The following is a 10,541-nucleotide window of genomic DNA, read 5'->3' as shown; positions in this document are numbered from 1 at the left end:
TTTTATTTAAAATAATATTAAAACATTGAACGCCATGGTGGTTACCGTTGACCGACGTTAGCAAGGATTTGCCTTCAACAGTTTTCTATTGGCAGTCAAACACTTAATTGAGTTTTTTATAGTGAAATTGAGACAGACTATGAGAAAATATTGAATATTAAAGTGCAATCTATGCACAGTGTTTAAAATAGTTTTATCCACTGTTAGGTGCAATATAATATCATACCACAAACCACAACAGCTAAAAAGTATCGAACTGACTTTAGTTACACTTCTGCCAAACCTTTCTTAGACAAACGTATATCATAGATGACGTCGAATGTAGAACAATCTACGAATCGGCTAAGCGACTACTCTGCTTGCGTATTCAGTGCGTAATTTACCTTCACGTAAGTAGAGCACCTTTCACGTCGATAAATTGCATAATGTGTTATATTGTGGTCGCTTATTTCGCGTGTCTTATCAAGCCTTCGATAGCTCAGTTGGTAGAGCGGTGGACTGTAGATGTAAAACGATTGTTATCCATAGGTCGCTGGTTCAAATCCGGCTCGAAGGAGTGATCTTTTTGTTTGATTTTTTTTTAGATATAATCACAAAGAGATAGTTAAATTTAATGTTTAGTAGTAAGCCTTCGATAGCTCAGTTGGTAGAGCGGTGGACTGTAGATGTGAAATAATTGTTATCCATAGGTCGCTGGTTCAAATCCGGCTCGAAGGAATCTTTTTTATTATTATTTCATTACATTTTACTCTCGGTTTCTTAACTCTTCAGATTCGGTTGTTGCAAGAGTCAAACTCTCGATTCTTGGATCGAAATGCATTGCATTTTTATAGATACCGTACATCATTAATTACGTATGCCTCTTCTCTACAAAGTATGTATCTTCTTTCCAAAGTTTATTTTAATATTAGCAGTGTCAATCAACAGATCGGCGAGGCTCGGGTAGGCGACAGCAGACGGTGCTCAGGGACCAAACGCCGTAAATAATTGATAAATTGCCACCACACTCCCCGAAGTGACCCGAGCCCAAACTTGGAATTTACGACCATTTAATTGTAGCTTAATTCCCAAACTAGTCTCAGCTCATGATATATATAGTTTCGGCCCAACCGTGATTTAGTTTAGTTTTCTGTTTGTTGATATTATTATTATTAGATGTTGCTTAAAGGAAGGGTTATGCACTCATGCAAAACATTAATAATGGGAATATTAACAGCATGAAATTGAAGATTTTTTGTATTAAATGTATATTTGAGAAACTTCAACCGAGCCAATGATTTTTTTTATGTGTGTTCAAGAGGATCTGAGAATGGTTTAGATTCACAATTTTGTCCGCCGGACAATGTATACATATTAGTAGTTGTTGATTTTGGAATGTTTTACACCAACAGACGGAGCTACCATCGCAGTGTCAAATATTATGACGTTAGATATTGTCATAATATTTGAATAATAATTTTCATCAAAAAGGTCCAGAATGTTTTAGCTTATTAAAAAAATATTTTCAAATTAAAGACGTGTACGGACAACGTGTATGTAGTAATACATAAGTTAAATAAAAAAGTAGCTTAGGTACACCAATCTGTGTCTTCCATGAAATATTACACTAAAACGAACAACCGATAATAATTAACGAACTGCGCAAAATATTTTGTCCTGACTACTTATAATTGACTAAAAAACAGATATAAGTCATGTGTCAGACGATTATGCCTGGGGCGGGGGTAATATGCACGCAATAATTGCCCGGCCATCGGCCGCCCCGGGCAAAGCGACATTCGTCCTGTAATAAAAATGTAATACTTCACTTTATTTTACGTACTCCGATTTTTTATTTACTCATACCTACGTTATACACGAAATGAATTCTGTTTCACTTTGTGAGGCAATTTATTTCGGTTTTAATATATCTACTGATTGTCATAAACCGATTTGGTATTTTAAGGAATACTTTAATTTCTGATTTGCCTCGTTGGTCGCAAGTGCGACTGCCAGACAAGGGGTCTCGGGTTCGATTACCAGGTCGGGCAAGGTATTACGGGGCTTTTTTCGGCTTTTTGAAAATTTCTCAGTAGTAGCACGGCGTCTGGAATTGTATTCAGTATATGGCAGTAGGCTCATCCCTATTACATGGGACTTAAATATTACCAATTTTTTGCGTTACTGCAATAATTGTACGTAAATTATACCAAGCATATACCCAAATAAATATTAAGTTGCCGTTTATGACGTCCTTTAGCGAAACGAGAATGTTTACAAAGCTCGTGTTTCGAGAGCAAAGTTTCTAGAGAACAACCACTAATCATATTAGGTGTATTAATTAATTCCCCGGACGGAGTGCTGCCGAATGAAAATGTATGGTAAAACTAAACTAAGGGAGTTCTCGGTATACACTAATAGAGTGGAATTCCGTGCACTCTGTATACAATGTATTTATGTTTAAGAATTCTGTGAATCAAAACTAAAGTTGCATTTCTAGCTCATTTCTACTTCGTGTAATTTATATAAGCGTGGATTTTGTATGCATATTATGTAATTTTAAGATAATACTGTATTTAATTTAATCTATGAACTTAGATATTAATAAAAATAAAGTGTAATTATGTTAAAAGAATTAACAGACTTACCAGTCGAGCATGCATGAAAAGACTGATGACTGTTGATGAAGCGAAAGAGGTATGTAAGATTCGTAGCAATTGGCATTCCACTGTCTCTGCCTACCCCTATGGGAGACAGGCGTGAGGTTATGTATGTATGGTGTTAAAAGGATTTTCCTGAATACGGAAAGTGCACTCCAAGATTTATAACTACGTTGTTAACTACACTCGCTGGCCAATATGAAACAGCTGTCAAGTTTACCGTGGGAAGTATCAGTCTGATTAAAAAACCCTTTACCATTTCTTTATTATAGGCCATTTACCGTCACGCTATGGTTAGAAACAAAGTATGGAAGTAAAATTGCAGGTCAAAGCTAGTAGTTTGCAATTGAACTAAGGTACTTATGTGTAACTAGCATTAGTCATCATAAGTAATACACATATTAGGGTGCTTTTCCACCAGAGATGTGCTATGTAGTTATGCTACGAAGATCTAATAACTGTGAAACTAACTATGTGACCATTTCCACCGATACTAAGCTATGTAGCTGTGCGAGTAAGATGTGCAATGAAATAACAACAATAAAAAAATGTTTTACATTGGATATCTTTCAAAAGTTATAACTTGAAATGTTTGTTCTGAACGTAACAAAAAACAATGTTTAATAAATAAACATGTTTAATAAATTTACTTAATGAATACCATATTAAAATTTTGCCACACAAAAAAATCCTGTATAAATTATAAAATTAACACAAAAATAACTCCGATATCTCCCAAATCGTGTGTCGGAATCCGCCATAACTAATCGGTGCATTATTACCGTAACAACCGCAGAAATCATGATGGCCGACAAATTCACAGGTACACGTACACAATCACAACATTTTCCATGGGGTTACGTTGTAAATTGAACATGGCAGTCTGCGGTTTAATAACTGCGACTATCAGATGCACAGACGGACCACTGCTCTACACGTTGATTAAATTATGACCTTTGACTGCGCGAGCACCTGTTTGATTTACCAATACTCAACGTTTTTAATAGATGAAAGGATAACGTTGATACGAGTACTCATATGTTGTAGTTTTTCGAATTAATATCTTGTGGGGCGGAATGTTTGGGAATGTGAGGGCTTTCCCTAAAGCCTTTGTTGTGAATATTGCCGGAGGACGAACTGTACCTATATTAGTGGTCGCCAGTGGAGTGCTGCCCTTGTGACATGGATTTTAATTGGCTTTTATTATTTCCTTTGACGAGAATATTAATTCAAAATGATTGTGCAATGCTCCTGAATGCATGCTTATATGTATGCATGCTTGTATCTTTTTGTTGAGTATATCCAGGTATACGAGTGTTAATCAATGAAGCTTGACCTTTGATGGCGGTTACCACTATTCTTACTTACTTTGACTGCCACTAAAAACCTGTTGTAGGCAAATCCTCCGCTAGCGTCGGTAATTTTTGCCCCCTATGGCGATTAATGAGTTAATTATAAAGTATATACCAATTTTATTCATATTACATAAAAAGTATCTATGTGAATTTAATGTATAGAACAACAGTACTAAAAATTCTTAAATATAATTTTATAACACATATTGTAACTTTCCTCTCAAAAACACATCCTTAATTCTCAGCAACATTTCAGAATATACGTAAAATTATTGCATCAAGGGATACATTTTAAAATATTTGCGAGAAGTGAGCAACGACAGCTGTGGGTATAGTCGAGCGCGAAATCGGACGACAGTCGGCGATCCGGACGGGAGCCGTGCCGGCGCGCGAGTCAACTTTACAATGCTACGGAGTTAATGGATGTGGTATTCTGTTCTATTTTTTACTTAGATTTTTTTAATGTTTGGTGTAGCTCTGTGTATTTTGATTTCAGGGCGTTGTGTGGAATATAAGTTGAATAGGTTTTTTAAGGGTTGGCAAGGAGCATGTATGCCACAATAATCACTTACCATCAGGTGGGCCGTGTGATTTTTAGCCACGGCCGTGGTATAAAAAATATGTAAGTCACCTACAATATCCATATTATGAAGATTTATACTGATTTCTTTTTTAAAGTTATGTAAGTACATATACTAAAAGAAAGACCACGAAAACATCACCACTCATTTGTCTAATTTAGCTCACAGATAGTGGTTATCGTCTAAAATGTAGTTCACTATAAAACCACTCGTGTAATATAGTTTTATAGTTCCGTGTGTAGTGAGCAAACTAGCTTATCATTAGTTTCCACCTCAATACTGAAATTAAGTCGGACCCTTTATTCGGTCCTTTGTGTTTGTCTAGTTAAATTAAGTTGAAAATTTATTCCGTATCAGTTTTGTCGGGACCCTCTGTGTCAGCGAGGAATTTATAATTTGTACGCAAAATTAATATAGTTTCAGCCTTTAATTTGTTTTTGATGATAATTGCGAGCCAGCACAATACCTTGTGCAGTTCAAATATCGCTAAACATTTGTAATATTACACATATTTCAGCTGTGGTGACCACTGATTAATAATTCCGTTCGTATCAATTTCATTAGTTATGAGCATTGAGTACATATTTGATTCTAAATTAAATCACATATTCGGTTGAAAATGTTTTCTGCTCAATTGGCGCGTGAGGGATTTGACATGGCGAAATGAGACTAAGTTTCCATGCAATTAGCAGTGAGTGGGTTCAGTGAGTGGGAGTGATGTTGCTAGATGCGGCAGCGGCAGTGAATTAATATTCGCGTCGGTCGCGCGGACGCGGATGACGTCACGAGCAGCGGACGCGCGTTTACGCATGCCTTGCTCGCAGACCGACCGTTCACCAACACTCATTAGGGTATACCCGGCGATTTGCTTGCAAATATTTCCAAGTTAAATGGAATTTTCACGAATTTGTAGCTGATGTTATGAAAACGTAACAGTTGAATTTATTTGTAGTAACATTGTGATAAAATAAAAATGTTAAGACTATGTACCTATTATAATAATTGATAATTAAAATTAATGTGTCGAGATGACATCATAGGTATAACCATATTATGGCTACACATAAACTATTAACAAGCTTACCTCTATTCTGTGTAAGTCGAGGAGCGGACAATCTGATTGGATTACCTTCCAAGTAAATCTTAGTTAGTGTGAAATTCACGTGAGGCTTGGACACGACAAGTCGTCGTAACATGGAGCTGTCAGTAAGACTTAGATTTGGACGTAGATGTGTTCGATGTCTGGTACGATGTCTTGACTTGATCTCATTGGTGTTTGATAGACAGATCCCTTTAGAGACGTGTATCTGTCTTTAAGACACGTCGTAAAATTTATGTGTAAACCTTTGTTTTACAATAAAAAGTGATATTTACCTAAGAATTTACTTCACATGCAGTGTATAATGTAGAAATGAATTAAGGTCAAAACACATACAACATGAGCACCGCTCCGGCTGAGCTTCGGCACGTTTCGAATTGATTGCTACGGCTAGCTACCAGCGTGCTCACCGCGCGCTGACTGCGAGTTGCAAGCGCGATGGGATGCGACGATGTATCACTTGCGCCTGGCGGGCGGCTCGCTGTCGGCGAACAGTCAGCACATGGACCGCACGTTGTTCCATGTAACAAAAAGGTTTTTAAGAATATGCCATGTGTACCCTTTTCGCGAATTAATACCACCAATTACAAATAACCCTCTCTCGTACGTAATCACAGATTAATTCCACATCACCTGCGTCTGTTGTTTAAAATATCTACAGGGTGTCCTTCCTCATCAATTGTCAAAACGAGGGCATAAATTAAAGTCCCCTGCCACGGGGCAGCTGAGATTAATGTTAGTATTAATCGAGTGACCGCCGCACTCCCACCCTCTTCCGGTCACCAAGAACGTTTACTGTTTAACCCTCATGCGGCTTTTTACTGTCTTTTGTTCCATAAATAAATGTTGCGACAGATTAGATACGAGAACGGTGTTAATTTAATTTTAAATGTGGAATGTAGTTTTTATTTTCTTTAGTGGCATGAAAATTTAACCTGACCTCCGTTTTTCAAGTCGTTTAAAAATTGATAGGTGGAAGATATTCGAGGGTGACAAATGTATTTGCTTGCACAACAGTGACATTTTTCAAAAGAACTCGATACGTTCTTAGATAAGCCGGTCTCATCTAGCTTTCTCCAATATTCTGATGTATAGATTTTATACTAACAAGTTCCAGTGCTAAACGAACGAAGCGGTTCGGAGTTGTGGAGTAAACGTTCTTAATGATTTGTCGGAAGGTCCCGGTAGGAATGAGACGTAGCGTGTAGGTGACCACCAATTAAACTAGCGGGTGGTTTATCTTGCACGCCGCATGCGAGTAACGAGCGTGTCTTCAAACCCTCTGTGGTAGTACCGTCCGCACGAGTTTCACCACTTTACCTTCTATCGGTGCTAGCCTAAATTAAGAACAGCCTGTACGTGTACATTTCTGTTACTCATACCGTAAGGTTATCTAACAAGCGTTAATTAAACTTTAGAATATTCGACGAATGTAGATTTAGAATATCTTGTGAAGAATTTTCTTCAAATCAAAGAACAATATAAATTCATTGTTTGGGATTTTCGAGTGCACACTTTGTAAATTAAATCTTTGTACAAACTCGTCCTAATTGCCTATCCCTAAATTGATTTCTCAAGACACAGCCATCTGGCCGATCATACAAACACAATAAGACAGTCTGCCCCACATAACACCATTTCACAGCCGCAGCACCCGAACAATGACATCTAATGTGATTTAATTTCCTGAAAGCCTATTTTATCGCCGGATTATTTGATCAAAGGGCTAATCGAGTCCACATACCTACAGTTTAGCCAAAGATAAACTTGCGACATGCGGGCGGCTGTGCGTGTTTAACTAATGACCGAGTCATGGGGGTCTATCGGGCGCGGCGGGGGTGAGGCGGGGTGGCGGGGTGCAGGTCCAGCGATATCATTAGCCACAGATGCCGCTGCCCGGTGCTCGGTATAAATACATTAAGTGCGCCGTCAAACTGTTAAAGCTCGCTTCAAACATAGTTTTGCGCAGAGATTACCTCGCCTTCAGTCCGGTTAACATTCGCCTGACAGATTTTTGTTTACGTTCAATAGCACTGCTTTGTATCACATTTATTACTCTCACACTTCATAATTCTCCTAAACAGTGACAGTTTAACTGTATCGCCTCACTATTCGCATCAGAATCAATAGACAATGAAAAACAGCGGCCACTGCATGGAATATGGCGCCATAAAATTCTATAAACCCAATAAAATTCGTGCTCGGCGTTGGAACGTCCACATAAAATCTCAAAGTACATAAACATATCATAAGAGGGGATGTAGAGCGAGTTATCCTCACAAAGAGAGTTTTTCTAAGGGATAAGCGGTGGTTTTCCCAGATGGTTATTTTATACAGTGGAGTCGAGTTAACGGCCTGGGTTTTTAGTATTCGTAGCCCCGCCGTAGACGCGCTACGCCGCCCGTAGCACTACGCGGCTTCGTAGCATCATCCCTGTGTAAATGGAGGTATTTGCTAAATGTTACTTTTTATCTTTACATGTAAGTATAGTCATTTTCACGATGTTCTATAAAGGGGTATAAGGAATAAATGCTAAAAAGTCTATAAATATAAAACATCATAAAGAGTTGGTGGTACTTTTTATTTACTGCCGCAATCCCTCCTCGTTTATTGCGATATAAATCGGCGACTAGATATGATTTATCAGCTCATCAGTCGTGGTTAGGTGTGAGTAATGTTCCGACGGTTATTGCAACATTATAAACGTCACGATGTATCTCTATACATTGAGGTAATATTTACGTTTTAAGACAGCAAACGTAATGGAATGGACGGCGACCAACTTAAAACACATTACCATACTCGGGGGACACTCACCCTTTATACAGACATTGGGACGTTTAAATTGAAATGGATCGGATTCAAGAGTCCATCCATCACGGTGTTTGCCCCACATCTAATGGTTTTTTAATAATTCCACTTCGGACGTCTGTGTGTCGTCCCTCATTAGAAAGAGGAGTGTGATCGAGTGCCGATTGTGCGCAATATGACAGCCAATTGACAGTTCTCGATGATAATCGAATAATGAAAGCGAGACGGTGCAGACAAAAGGTGTCGTTGAGGTGTGAAATGTGAAATGAGGAATACAGACGGAATTTTAAACAATGTGCGAATTATTTATTTCGATATGAACTTGCACATTGACACGTCGACGTCGTAGCATTTTTATTTCTATTATTTTCAAATAATATTTATAACTGGTTAGTTTTGGAATTGTAAGAAAATCTACATACTATGTAAACTCACATTTTATTTTAGTTTACAGTTTGATCGAGTATTACCTATGTAACACTAATAAAAAATTTAACAACGTAGATTAAATAACAGATGTAATAGAATGTTCGACGTGATTCTTTAATTTGAAAATTTAAGCATCCCACAATATATTCGACAGAGATTGGCATAGTTTTTGTGAAAGTTCTTTAAATAGACACACCTAATTATAGCAGTTCCGTAGTAACATTCCGTAAGCTATAAACATCCACAAACTTCCCTTTGCATTAAATTCCTAAAATAAAAAAAAGTCCTTCCAAGCATTTGAACGCACAGACGCGATTCTCAACAATTTAATTTACAATTTCGCTGTTGTCCTCCCTTTGTTTATCTATTTCATAAATATATTATTTCGATGTCATGAGCGGAAAGTAAGACAATAAAGGTACGAAGACAGGAATGCAAAAGGGGAGAGCAAACAAAACGACCGCGTTCACTGACCGCTATAAACAACGGGAAACTATGTGTGCGGTCACCTTTATATTTCATGCAAATCGACCCGCTGCCGGCGACTGTTTGTAAAATAATCGTATTGCGTGATAAACGATATTTGTTGCTTACTTTGCGGTCCTCAAGGAAAATAGTTTTTGTAAGACTATTATTTCACTTGAAGATATTTTAATAGGCATGTCGTTGCCGTGTTATTAATTCAAACGTAACCACACAGAGCGATGGTACAACACAAAGTCTGCAATAAAATATTGTCGCTACATGTGTAAGGGTAATAACTGGTAACATAAAGCGAGTAAGGATGCTCATGCTTCATATAATGAAATTTCACTTACGCATAATATAACGTTCGACATAAAGAGTCCTATCTAAAATACATCTCCGAACACGATCTATTCCCTCCATAAAAGTTACAAATAACCGCGAAATGACGCGTCATTAAATAATATCGTCGAGATAAGTACAGATTAATGTGGTTTTTTATATCGTTCGATCGACACAGCGTTTGAAACGACCCCCTTCACGCATTAAAAACCGCGAGAGCAACCGATATATGCGATTCCAACTTGCGATACGGCAATGTTATCGCGTTTGCCAAAGAGTAAAAAAATTGCAAACGCGATTAATCTAATAACTTGCCTCACAACAAATTAGAATAAACCGAAAATGTTTCAAACCGTGAAGAATTTATTTGAATTTTAAAATGCGTATTACAATTGGCAAGATTAGTTTGCACGTATCAGAAATCATTTCCCCATATTTTATGGGACACTCATATATCAAAGCTATGAAAAAGTTTGCCCCACCTACATAATATTGGTAGGGCAAGCATCTGTGCAGGAATCACCCGGTCACTAGAATATTGTTTTCACTATATTAGAAACGTGATCGCAATTTTTAAGAGCGAAAAAATTCTATTTCAACTCGACTCTCTGACGTTGGGCGTATTTGATTATACGTCGAGAGTGTATTCCCTTTTACAGTGTTATAAACTGAACGATATTGGGAAATTTTACGATTCCATCTACATGTTATATTGAAATATTAACTTTTGGATTAAAACTACGCGAGCGGCCGTCGGCACGATTGATTTTGTTAAAATGTAACTTTTATAGAGGGGAAAATTCGAAATTTATTACAGAAT

The 10,541-nt window shown here is 37.5% G+C and overlaps 2 non-coding genes across 2 annotated transcripts; both read left to right on the top strand.

Annotated features, from left to right (window-relative positions):
* Window positions 1-467: 467 nt before the first annotated feature.
* Window positions 468-556, top strand: Trnay-gua (transfer RNA tyrosine (anticodon GUA)). Its single transcript is given in 2 exon segments — window positions 468-504; window positions 521-556. It is a non-coding gene; the product is annotated as a tRNA-Tyr (tRNA).
* A 72-nt stretch (window positions 557-628) lies between these two features.
* Trnay-gua (transfer RNA tyrosine (anticodon GUA)) lies at window positions 629-717 on the top strand. Its single transcript is given in 2 exon segments — window positions 629-665; window positions 682-717. It is a non-coding gene; the product is annotated as a tRNA-Tyr (tRNA).
* Window positions 718-10,541: the final 9,824 nt, after the last annotated feature.

Source organism: Spodoptera frugiperda, chromosome 27, assembly GCF_023101765.2.
Source record: "Spodoptera frugiperda isolate SF20-4 chromosome 27, AGI-APGP_CSIRO_Sfru_2.0, whole genome shotgun sequence".
Taxonomy (NCBI): Eukaryota; Metazoa; Arthropoda; class Insecta; order Lepidoptera; family Noctuidae; genus Spodoptera; species Spodoptera frugiperda.
This window is presented reverse-complemented; position numbering and strand designations above follow the sequence as displayed.